The sequence below is a fragment of the Falco punctatus genome (genome assembly GCF_963210335.1).
Source record: "Falco punctatus genome assembly, chromosome: 10".
NCBI lineage: Eukaryota > Metazoa > Chordata > Aves > Falconiformes > Falconidae > Falco > Falco punctatus.
Window position 1 is genome coordinate 23,594,822 of NC_137590.1, and position 13,760 is coordinate 23,608,581.

The following is a 13,760-nucleotide window of genomic DNA, read 5'->3' on the forward strand; positions in this document are numbered from 1 at the left end:
AAACATTTTTCCCAGTTGTACTTCTAATAGCTTACTTATTTTAAACATATACATGAAACGCTACAGCAAAAATAGAGTAGGCACAGTCCGATTTCCTCTTGCAGTGCCAGCAATAAAAGAAAGGGAGGGGATGAGAAGGTTAGTGCAGCTTATGGGAGATTGTTTAGGACAAGTGGAGATGACCTGACACACAGTTATCATGTGTCAACTGATCTTAGAGGCATGCTTTGCTGTGTTGTTTACTCTATCTGTATTGAAAGAAACCTGTCTAAAATTACTTTTGTTGTAACTTTGACCCAAATAGCTACAGGTCAGACATGGCAATGGGGTTGGCATCGTTGTTATTTCATAAGGTTTCAGATCAAATTATGAGTGAATGCTGATGTAGTGGGGTTTCCAGGGCAAGGTTTTGGCAGCAGGGGGCTGCTGCAAAATGCCAGAAGCTTCCCCCATGTCCAATGGAGAAGATGCCACCCAGCTCTGAGATGGACCCATCACTGGCCAAAACTGAAACAATTAGAGGTGGTGATAGTGCCTCCTCCTTAATGAAGGAGAAAAAAATCTGTGCCAGCCAGCAAGAGGGTGAGCCTATGGGAGAGCAACTCCCCCGCCGCCCCCAGGCCGGTGCAGCAGGAGCAGGAGGGCTCCAGGCGCCCAGCAGAGGTTCCCGGCAGCCCATGGGAAGCCCCCGGCGGGGCAGGCTGTGCCCCCAGCCCACGGAGGGTATCGGGGGGGCAGAGCCCCACCTGCAGCCCGGGGAGGGCCCCACGCCGGGGCAGGGGGTGCCCGACGGGGGCTGTGACCCCCCGGGCAGCCCAGGCTGGGGCAGGGTCGCTGGCAGGACGCGTGACCCGGGGGGGCCCACGCCGGAGCAGGCTGGGCCTGAAGGACGGCACCCACCGGGGGGGACCCACGCCGGGGCAGGGGGTGAGGGGCTGCGGCCGGGGGAAGGGCTCACGCCGGAGGAGTGTGTAGAGGATTGTCTCCCGTGGGAGGGACCCCGGGCTGGAGCGGGGGCAGGGCGTGAGGAGGAAGGAGCGGCGGGGACACCGTGGGGTGGGATGGACTGGCCGCAGCCCCCATTCCCATCCCCCTGCGCCGCTCGGGGGAGGCGGGAGGGAAATCGGGAGTGAAGCTGAGCCTGGGAGGAAGGGAAGGGTGGGGAGAAGGTGTTCTGAGATTTGTTAGCATTTCTCATTACCCTGCTCTGATCTGAATGGTATCACAGTAGTTTTCCCCCGGTTGAGTCTGTTTCGCCCGTGACAGCGATGGTAGGAGCGATCTCCCTGTCCTGTCCCGACCCACCAGCCTGGTGCTGTGCTCCCCCTCCCCTGTCTGGCTGAGGAGGAGAGTGATGGAGGGGCTGGGGTGGTTGCCAGGCCCCCAGCCAGGGTCAGCCCCCCACAGCTAAGCAGGACCATGGTGCTGCTCAGATGTTGAGAAAGAGTCCGACAAGAAATATTTTGTGCCGTACAGGCTTGTAGGAGAAAGCTGAAATAAGCAAGAGGAGCAGCGGCCTGGTAAGATCGGGTCTGTGGGAGCTCAGAAAAGGTAGCACTTAGGCTGTGCAACTTGTTTCTCTGTGATTTCATCTCTGCATAATAATACCCAGGGAGGAGAGTAAATAATGGACATGCTGAAGATTGGCTGAAAGAGTAGCTCCCTATTTTCACTTCTGTAACTTACTGCAGGAGGATACGTGCTATTTTTAACTAGTTGTCACAAGGCTGTCTCTTCAGGCTGCCTGCCCTGCTACCGAGGGTAGCCCCAGAACCTGTCCGCAGCCCCAGAGCTCCCTACAGCTCATATCTGAAACTTCTTGACTCGGAATAAAACTGCTTTCCTCTGTGTAAAATAGGAGTAAAGGAGCAATTGGTTATGCTTCAAGAAAGAGCTGCGGATAAAGGAATAGCCTGACAGGGAAAGTACCGATGTTTGTTTTTTGGTTTTGGTTGTTGGGTTTTTTGGGGTTTTGTGTTTTTTTTTGGTTTTTTTTTTTTTTTTTTTTTTTTTTTTTTTGAAACAAAATGCAGGCTAAGGTTCACTTGGTGGACAGAGTGAGAGCCACAGCACAATGTGTGGCCAGACCCAGGGTCTGCCCAGCTTCTCTGACTGTGCCAGGCTTAGTTTTCTCACCTGCCTTGCTTCCCAAGCAGCATGCCTAAGGATGTTTTAAAAACTAATCCAAACCAGCCCAAAGTGTAGAAAAGCTATTAAGAAACTCCAAGCATATACAGACTATGGATCAGTGGGATGATGGCTTGCGTGGAAAGAAAATATGACTCTTTCAGAAGTGCTGGTGGAAGTGTGGAAGCACTGTAAGAATAATTCTGAACTTGCTTAAATCAGTGCATACTACTTTAACTGGAAACAAGATAGTCCTAAGCAATTGCACTGCAAAAAAATTCTAAGCCTCTGTTACCTGAATTTCACAATAGAATTTTGTTTTATTTTCTAAGAAAATGAATGTAATAGTTTGTCTACTTCCTTGGATGTTATTTCTAATGATCTGCCCAGTCCTTACTCATGCAAAATTATTATTCTGAATTTGTTATATTAATTGAAGTTTTAAAGGGAAGATTTTCAACAGGCTTCTGAGAATATTGGATAGGTGTTTAAACAGGAGAAGTGATTTAAGATTTGGTTTGTAATAGCATTTCCTAGTGTCTCAGTCACATAAAGAAGTCAAGGTACAAATGAATTGTTGATTGCATGTTGACTGTTGCACTAAGTCTAGAAACTGAGTAATGCACAAATGAATGCTTGCTACAGAAGTAACAATAAAACTACCACAATCATTTTCAATATGGGTTTTATATAACTGTTTTAAGTTGTTGTTGCTATAACAGAAAAACTCTTAAATGATCTGGAGTGTAACAGTTCAATAAATTTTATTGAAACACTACTTCATGTTTTATTTTTCTCGATGAAGAGAAAAAGGAAAAATGTTTTCTCCTTTGCTAGTGTAGCCAAGTACTGTACCTCAGAGGAGAAATGTACAGGCCGGGATGCTGAAGCTGATGACCGCAGTACTAAGCGAATGTGAGAACAGCAGCAGTTCCCAGTATCTGTGCAATGGGCAAAATCCAGAGAATCCTGCTTTAAGCAACCTTCAAAAAAAGCAAAAACCAAACCTGCTGTGTTCAAATCTGGGTCTTACTACTGTTGCTAATACCTGGCTTATTTATTTTCTAAATAACTTCAAGGAGTATTAATCAGGCAAAGATATTTAAATGATAATAATATTGAAGTAGTTGCAAATGAATGCCTACACTGAAAACGCTGATGGGACAAGCTGTTACAATTGCTGCCAGTACTGATTTTACCCCGGTGTTTTCATTCAAATGAAGACTGATATTGCCTCCTGGAGTATTATTTCTCTTCTCCCTTCAGCTCCTACATGTTTTCTTTTTTCTATGCTTTTCCTTACCCCTTTTAACTTCTTTCATCTTGTTAGCTGTTACTTGCAAGAGTCATTCTTCTCCCAGTGGTACCAACAGAATAATTGCGTGGAATTAAAAATCTGTATACTGTCATCTAGAGCTTCATTTGTTGCACAGATGCTGTATGGAAGTCGGCATCCAATATCTGAACCAGAATTTGAGAACTGCTTCTACTCCCATCTAGGCACTGAACCTCTTCATTTACACTTTGGTCAGGCAGTTACAGTCCAGCGGTAGCTGCTGCACACCTTAGATGTGTGGAAATTTGGTCCTTCATTTATTTTACGGTGAAGCAATCAGAGAAAAGCCTAGAATTTGCATGTTAGTTCAGCATGGTTTAGGAGATGTGAACTGTCTGAAATTCAAAAGCAAAGCCGTAGCTTGGTTCCTGCGATTTTTGTCTTGACAGTTTTTCTGCTCATCTGTTACACACCACACCTGGAAAAGCAGTCAGACATCGTTGTTGTGATAGAACTTGTATCATCTGTCCCTGTTACTTATTTTTTTTGTGTGTTTTTTAATCTATACCCAATTTTAGTAATGGGTGTTGCTGTATGGAACCTCAGTAAGAATCTTGCATCTGAGGGAAGCTATGTGAAATCAGTACTGGTTTGGAACTGGGAGCAGTAAGATGAATTTGCTCTATGACTGTTTCTATCTTGACTTGTATGTTTTCATCAGGAGTTGTCTAGTTTAGGGCAGATGAAAAAGAATTTACTGCAGAAATCAAGGCATGGTTTTGTGTAGCTGTTAGTTTATTGGTTTGTTGGGTTTTTTTTTGCTATTGTGAGGAAAAAATTAACTCCAAAGACAAACATTATCCTTTTGTAAAGAAATTTAATAGCAGTGACTGTCTTAGAGTTAAAAGTATTGTAGCATATATACACACTAGTGAACATCATGAGTTCTATGTCATGCAAAACACATTAGCACTAATGAAGTATACATGAGCACTTATGAAGCAAATGAGAAAAGTTTTCATTTTGAGAAGCTAGAAATATTTTCTGGCTACAATACAGAATTTCTTTTTCTAAGAGGAGTGTGCATGGGCAGGATGTTTGTGGTGGAGTGTGTGAAAAGCCACCAGGAGGGACTGGTGTGCCAAAAGAAAGCAAATTTCTTTAAGTTTGGTGCTTGATGCCAACATTTCAAACAACACAAATCTTTCTCTCGGGCCTGTCGCTGCTTCTTGGACAGTTTTAGTTATTTATGAGATAATTATACTTGGCTTTGAGTGTATAAAGCAACAAATTGCTCCCATGGCTCGAATAACTGTGTTTTGTTGCGGTTTAGCAGTCCCATGTATAGAGTGCCTACTGTCTTAAGGTAGTATGGTTTTTTGCATCACTTATTTTTGACCAGACCATAAAAAAGTAGTGCAATTACTCACAATCCCTAGCTTATTTACTTGATTAATGAATAATTGATATTGGTTTATGTACAGCTGGATCACTGCGGCATGGCTGAAATGGGAGCAGAAAGGGACTTAAAAAGGATTTACTTGGAGAGTTTGTGGGTTCTCCATTTTTCAAGATATTTAAAGGCTGTCTGGATATAATGCTGGACAACTGGCTGTAGGTGGCCCTGCCTGGGTGGGGAAGCTGGACCAGGTGATCTCCAGAGGTACTTTCCAGTCTCAAAGTTCTGTTTAGAGAAAGCAAACTTTTGCAGACTGGCAGCTAAAGATGGACATTTTAGGGCAGGGAAGAGACTCCCCGGGGGCATTTTGTCCCCCTTGAGTGCTTAGTGAGGGGCAAGGTAACACCTGTGCTGCAGCTGTGCCTTGGCACTGGGCAGGATCTGGGAGGAGTGGGATGTGCTGTGAGGAGGGTGCAGGACTCTGCTGTGGACTCTGCTAGATGGGCACAGGGGGAATGAGTGAGATGCAGGGCTGGAGTGTTCAGTGCAGCACCAGCATCCCTAAGCCTTATACCCTATCCCAAGATGAAGCACGCTCCTGCCTGCCATCAAAAACAGTTGTGGCAAAAAACACACAGCTTCTTGGTCATGTCAGACTCCTTGGTGACATTTCATGCCTTCATCTAGGCAAAAACGTAAAAAGAAAAAATGGTGTAACCTTTTTCCATTTCTTCCATGGTTTAATACCCGCTCACCACACTGCCACCCCACAGCAAACCCCAAACAAGTTATTGAAAGGGGCATATGTGTTTAACTTCATGAGGAATAGTCAACACTAGACCATTCCATTGGAGCTAGGGTATTGAATCTGAGACACTGTTTCTTCATATTGAATCTGGAGTGAGAAGTCTACATCAGGGTTTCTGAGGGGTTTTTTTTGGTCCATTGTCATTATTTTGTAAAATTAAGACAAGTAGGAGAAATACCGTAGTCTGAGGCTGCATAGAGGGTTAAAGGCACCTGAAAGCTATGTACTTTGATTCCTATGTATGTATGTCTTCCAAGAGACATCCCTTTGATGTGGGCTGCTTCTCTGAGGATTTTATGTCCCCCACGACACAGTTGTGTGACCGTCTTGGGAGACAAAAGTATGCCACCAGATGATGACTTCTGTAGTGAATATCATGATGATTTCTTGATGAATCAATCATTTTCTTAACCTGAAAAAAATGTGGTAGAGGCTAATTAGTAGTATAGAAGATAATGTTTCTGAGAATTATGGAACAGCATTTTCTTGTCTTAGGTCACTGAGAATTTGCTCGGGATTCTCCCAGGGGAATCTGCTGTCAAACCTCATAAGAGGTCTATTAAAACTTGGAATATAATTACAACTTTAAATTTTATATTAGTTTATTATATATAATACTGTAATTAAGAGCTATCATTTTAAGTAGCCTCTAAAATTCAGGTATTTATGTTGTTGCTGAAATTACTTTTTTTCTTGCTATTAAGAATCAGCTGTTTGTCTTGGAGTGCACTAGTAGTGTCTTTGCTTGGGACTTTGAAGCCCTACTGCACAAAAAAGTGAATATTTTACACGTGGAATCTCTTCCTAAGAGGATGATAGGGGCTTTAATGCAGTGAACTAAGACCAATAAATATCACTTGCAAAAGTTTTCCATTTTTAGAACATATTGATGGAATGTTTTCACAAAACACAGTCTTTGTGGTGAAAAAATGTCTAACTTTAGTATTAATTTTCTTGTCAAAACAGTTTCAATGATACCGCTTTGTCTCTTGGTACATCCATAATGTCTAGAACTGATGTGTAAAAGGAAGCTTTTAGATGCCATGGTGATGAATGTAACACAAAATGAATGACAGGCTCTCTAAAATAAGACTTGTCTTGTGCATTATTCTAAGCTAACGGAACTTCCAGAACACTTGCAAATTTATCAGTTTTATCTTCTTTGAATGTCTAATGAAGAACAAATACATTTCAAAGGAAAATATCTTGCTAACAAAAGAACTGTGAATAAGATCTTATGACAAGAGCACGATGACAATGATAACGAAAGAGGGATCATAAGACAGCCTATGAAAAAGCAAACTCTGGGTGTGAGAACCTTGTTCAAAGTCTTCACTGAACACTTCTGACAGCAGGTAAGATGAGAGAGACCTGATGACAGTCAGAGGGGAGACCAAAGTAGCAGCAAGCTTGTTCAAATGAAAATGTTCTTGTGCCGCGTTGTTTAATGTTTCTTTAAAAGGTATTATGAAGGATAATATTCCTTGACTATTACTAAAGACAGGTGTCAAAGCCTTTTAATGAAGGGATTGCACTGTGCAAGAATGATCTGTGGTCTGGTGTAATAGCTATACTGAGATGGATACTACTGAGAAGCAGAATATGCTCAGTTTTGTAAACTGCTGTGTGACATGGGTGATGCTCAAAATCCAGGTACATCTATTCACTAAATGTAACTTCTCAGTACACTTCAAACAAGTGCAAATTAAAGAATGCGTAATGTAAATTAGACACTTTTCTGCAGTTTTCTGTGCCTTTCTGTAACTGGGAAATGATGAAAGCAAAATGCAATTGTTTAGATGGCAAAATCATCCCATCTGTAGAGAAATAGAAGCCAAAGGAAAGTGGTTTCAGTTTTCTTTCAAAAAAATATCTGCACCTTAGCATACTTTGAGTGTGGATATCTAAGTGAACTGAAACAACTTGAGACATTCACTTATCGCTTCTACTTAACTTAAAATTCTAACAGAGGGCATTTTCGATTCCTTCCAGCATACTTCCCAGCCAAAATGCAGCGACCAGTTTCAATAGTGCAGCCATTGTGGGGAGCAGAGATCAGCTTTCTTCAGGATTTGATTTAATTTTTTAACTTTCTAATTTGATTTTACATGATCAAATACTTTGAGCTAAACCAATCTTTAGGAGAGATAAGTTTTTAGTGAAATACAGGTTTACCCTGTAGCGGTTAACTGCAGAGGTAGTGTGTAGAACCTGCTGATCCTTGGCCTGCAGTGCATAGTGGTGGCAATGGATTGACTTTATCAGACCTTGAAGGAATCAAACAAAATTAGTAGGAAAGGGAACAGAATGCAGTTATATACTCAGACTTCATATACTACGCTGCAACTGCTGTTGCTCATCAACAAAGTAAGGAGAAAAAGTTAAATGGCTTTTTTACCTCTTCTCACTAGCTTATGCAGTGTACAAATATTTTCGATAAACCAAGTCTTTTTCATACTTAAGATGTTGGTTACTCGTGTGAGAGTCAGAATTTATATATTCACTTGTGACCAGAACTCAGGACAAGTTAAACTACTAAAAGAACATAAGGGATCTGAAAAATCTAACTTATTTTTTCTACCTCCCTTGTAAAAACTGTAGCATGTGCATGTAGGATTTCATTCTCTTTTGGTATAAACCTTTTTCAATGTAAAAAATGTAATGCTACAGCTTAAAAAGTAATTTAATCATTAATGAGGAAAAAATTAAGTTTTTATATGCTAAGTAACTAAAGTAAGGAATAGATCTAGAAAAAAAAATGCACCCACTATGTAGTAGAGGCCGACTTCTGGGCCTATAATTGGTGTGTTAATGCAGCATCGGCAGCAGTAAATGTAAACGGCTGCATAGCCAGGAACTCCTACTATTTGTGATACAAGTAGTTGTCTTTTAGGATGAGTCAGGATGATTTGGATGAATCAGGTTTTTTTTCTGCACTGGTATTAGAAACAAAACACTTAGAATTCTAGCATAAAATCATGGCTGTAGATAAGTCACAAGTGACAAGCTATTCAAAATGTTTTTGAAATATTAAGTTTTAAAGTTCAAATTCTGAAAATGAAGGGTTTATGCCAGGGGTCCTCAAACTTTTTAACCAGGGGGCCGGCGTGCAGATCAAGTGGCAGGCAGTCATCTGCGGCTGCTTGGTTTCCCCCCAACCCCTGTTGGGGGGGGAGGGAGGGGTGGAGGGGTTCTGTAAATACTTGGGGGGCAGTTTGAGGACACTGGGGGGCCGTATCCGGCCTGTGGGCTGTAGTTTGAGGACTCCTGGTTTATGCCCTCTGTTTTCTGTGTGAAATACCTTGGATTTACTGAAAATGGCAAATAATGGTGGCAGAGAGCAAAAGATAGTCAAGTGAGTGATTAAAGGTGAACAATTCAACCTTAAAAAGAGGGGACAAAACAAAGATGAATTAAAATAAAAAAATCTACCAAGTGGGAAATAAAGGAGAGAAGCAGCAGCATGATAATCTGGTTTGATTGCTTAAATGACCAGATAAAGCGAGGGTAACTTTGGACTAAGACCTACCTTAATAGTTTTCCATGTGGTTTATAAATCTCCACTAATGACGGTTGCGTTTGGAAAAATTTGTAGGCTGACTTCATGTTTCAGTCTTCTAAGGACTAAATGGGTATAAAATTCTCAAATTCCTTGCAATCTAAGCCCACTGTAGCCACTGTAGGTCTGCAGTTGTATCTTTGCAGTATGAGGTGTAGTCACCATGGCATGACAATATCAGGAGGTCTCGTTAACTCTAAGACTAAAAATATGCAATGTCACAAATGCAGAAGAAAAGATTTCTAGTGAATTTGTAGAATTGGATTCAGTATTCTGGCTAGATAAAATATAACCATGTAGCTATGTTGAACAACAGGGCAAGAGAAGGGAGAGGCAATCCACCTCAATGCTGTGTGGAAATTAAACGTGCTGTGAAGCAAAGAATCATTACACATGTGGAAACAAAGTGGAATTAAATAAGGGGCTGGTTTTACCAAAGGGCAACAGTCACCACTTTAGATTTTTAATCAATCCCTTATTATACACAAGAAACATAGTGTTGCTATTCAAGAAAATCTGATGCAATTCCCTACAGAAAATTGTTTTTCAAAGTGGAGATAAAGGGAATTGACACCAAGAGAAGGATTTAGTTGGACAGGCAGCTACAACAGGTTGCGCTAAAACCTCGAGAGAACTAATCAGTGATATTCTGTGCTACTTAACGTTGGGAATCGGAATGTTCATTAGTGACCTGAGAGTAGGAAATGGGTATGTGCACATGAAATCTGTGGACAAAATACATGTTGGGAATATTTGTAGTACTGAAGAGGAGCTAATCATCTCGCATTGTGTGGCTTTGTCACTAGATGGATAGGAATTGCAATGAAGCTAATCAAGGATAACTTTCAGCTGCCAGTGTGATGGGGTTGTGAAAAACACTAATGTGATTTCTACCAGACATCAAGCAAGGTATTTCTGTTGGGAAGAGGGGAAGTGTTAGTGCTGCCATTTGAGGATGTGCAGGATCTGATTAGAAATACTGTGGAATATTTGAAATAATACAATGATCTTAAAAATTTTAAGTATTTAATAAATACTTATATGCAAGCTGAAGCTATTTGTATAAGGAAATGGAAAAAATTTAAATTCCAAGCAGCTGATATTTATTTTAGGTTAACAAAGGGAAAATTTTTACAAGCTAATTAAAAATCTATCCTATAAATAATTCTTGTCTCTCCTTAAGTTAAGGAAGACTAGTTCCATAAGAGTAAATACTCTGAAGTTGTTCATCATACCACTTGGATGTCTTATAAATTTCAAGTAGCTGAAAAAATATTTGAGGTGGGGACTGGGAGGCTGTCTGTACCAGCTACACAGAGAAGGAGCTAGGTCATTTCGTGGGCTGCAAGGGGAGCAGAGAACAAAATGGAGAAACTACTAAAGGTAATTTAATTTTGAATATGATTACCTGATACCTTCAAAAGGCTTTCAAAGTATCAGGCTGTGCTTGCTTGTACCACAAAATTCTATGATTATTGTTTGCCCTGTAGGAGTCAAGGAGGAAGGGCTCATCCTTTGATATGTTATTTAATATATGCTTCCTCAATTACTATTTCCCCCTGCTTTTCCCTGAAAACTGGGAATAGAATATCTGTCCATGACCATAGGGGACTAAACTTGATGACTTGGGTGGTTTGCAACCCCCTGGTTGCTGATGCTGACCCGTCAAACTCCACTTTTTCTTCCCTTGGCTGCAGAGATAAAGATGTAGCTCTAAAACAGTTTTGAACGGTAGCAATATTCCTCTTGGGAGAAAACTTAGGTGTCTAAGTTTCAGAAATGGAAACTTAAGTTCCTTAGGCATTGGCTAGGTCTTTGAAGGCTTTCTGTTTCAACTCCTTGATTGCCTTGGAGGCTGTTATTACTGAATGGGGTTAGCTAAGCACTTATGAAATGCCCTGGGCAGTTTTCAATGAATATGACAGACTTAATATTTGATTTCTTTCCCTCCCTAGCCATTTAGTTTTGTGTTCCTGAAAGCTTTTTTCCTTTCACGTGCTAATGAATAACCCTAACTTCAACACATGATACTTTTTTTGCTTTACAACCATCTCTCCCTCCATGGCTCTTTGTCATTGTGTTCCCTTCATTAAAATCAACGATGAGGGTTGACACTATTTGTAGGTGTCTTTCTGCTTCCTGAAATGCTTAACTCCTTCTCTTGTTTCCTGAAGGCTTGTATGCCTCTAAGAATTATCTTGTAACTCCTTTATTTAACAAAGATCTCGGGTACACTTACTTAACTTGTAAATCTGTGTCCTTGTTTTATTTTGCTTGTACCCACAGCATCTCTTCTGTGATTATATAATTTATCTCCCTTATGAAAGCAAAAAGCATTTTATGACAGTGATTTCTTGATAAGAGTGCACCCTCAACTGTTGCCTCAATATTCTTTTGTATTTCATTTTTAATGTCCCCCAAATAGTCTGTTGAATATGTGAATGGAGGAATCTGGCCTTATTTTTTTCCCCAGCGTGCTGTCTGTGCTTATGGTCAAGGGGATGATCGTCAAAACTATAGAGACTCTAACAAGCAAGTAAGGGTGGGGGTTTTTTGATGGTACCAAGGTGGTTTTGAGAATGTGTTATTCCAATCCCTTCCACTTACAATTTCAAAAGAACTTTACCATTATTGTAATTCTTAGGGTTGGTATTAAAAAAAAAAAAAAAAAAAGTTGTGACAAGGAGGAAATGAAGGTGATAGGGCAGTTTGGCAGAGGCTTCGGATCTTCTCCTCATACCCTTACATGAAAACACCAAGTGGTAACCGCCTGTCCAAAGTGACTGTTAGCCTGTCGTTTCATGCAGAGAGGAAGGCAAAGCAGCAGCAGGCCCAGGGAAACCTTGGCACACAGCTGTCCTGCCATCTCTCTTCATGATGGGACTTGCTTCTACAGCTGCAACTCTGCTGTGGGCTCTGCATGTGCTGCCCAGACCTATGTCCTGCAGCTGGTGGTGCTCTGGTGATGTCCCTGGCCTCTGCCCGCTGTGCAGGGGGAAGTGCCAGTCCTCAGGGGGCTGCACACAGGGGTGCGTGTGTCTGTGAGGGTTACACATGAGCCAACTCTACAATTAAATTTGCTGTAAAACTTTCCACTGTAACTCTTGGCTCAAACACTTCTGAAAAGCCGATCCTGACTTAAGGGTTTTTCTGGTCAGTTATCTAGGAGACCTTTTATTTGGAAACAACTTTTTTCCTACAATGGCTTTTGAAAACAGAAATCCACAGGACATGAGAAAGCACTGGAATTCTGAAAAAGAGCATCTCACCTGTCCTGTTCCAAGATTAGTTCAATTCTGTCTAAACCTGATGGGCTATTACACCAAACCACAAGGCATGAGCTATCTTATTATAAGTCTTTTCCTTAACAGACTTTCAGCAAGGTTTAAATCTCAACAAAGTTAACTGAAGATGTAAAATATGAAGAGTATTCAGTATGAGCTTGAAGTGTTTTCACCCATGCTGAAACTGCCTGGGCTTTAACTGATGCCTCTGAAAGGAAAAATGCATTGATCATATATGATGGGTGTTTTATTGGTCATGGGAGGAGAACATTTGTGAATGTATGTACATACAGTACTGTTTGTCAGGGATTATCTTATGACTCAGTGTGATTAAGTTTGAAATTATATAACTCTGGGCAAAAGATTTGTTAATATCGTCATTTTCTCTTGGTACCACCTGGCTAGCTCTGCGGAGAGATGAGAGTAGATGCCTGCCTTTTTCTTTAGCCAAGACACGGTATGTTTTAGTAGAATTATTGACTAATACTACAGTCAGTTAATTAATCAGTCGGTCAGTCCTTTCTGTGAAGGAGAGCCTGCTGTTTGGGGAACTGTTGCACCATTTGTTTTGGATCCTTTCATTTACAGAAGGATATCAACAGCAGAGGCAGCTAGGGTAATGAAGCGTGAAAGAAAGGGACAAAAAGCAGACAGAATTGTTGGCACTGCAATATAGCTCTTTCAATACAAGAGCTGTGAAAAAAAGGCTAATATAGAATTGCTTTTTCTGTGCTCTGGGACATGTGAAAAAATCCCTGAAATGTCAGCCCCTGACTGACATTTACTTTTGGCTGGCACAAAGCTCTCTGTAGAGGGGCAGCTATGCCCAGTTACGTCCAATTCCGTGGGTTCCTTCCCTGCGTCCTTTATGTTTCCTACAAGGATTCAGAGACACGTACTGCAGGTTTTCATGTTACTAAGAGACGCATAGTGTTTGTTGTTTCATATATATATATAAAGAAAAATTTTCTTTCAGGGTAAATTGCTCTCTGAACGTTTAGATTTTGTTTCTGTTTAGCACCAAGAATATCCTATCATGAAGCGAGTCAGACACCTAGTGTCTAGTTCAAATTCGCTCAGTCTATAATTCATACCCTAAATGTGCTCGCAGTTGTTGCTTGGCGCTGAGAAATACTGTGCCTCTAAAATATTTCTAGATGTGAATTTTTAAAGGATTCTATTTGACTGATAGTAATCTGACAGTAAATACAAATCGCAGTCTTGCAAGGATATTGGATTTAAGGATTTTGAAAGGAATTACAGTGCAAGTTGCATGACTGTTAGTGCTTTGAGTAATATTTACTGTA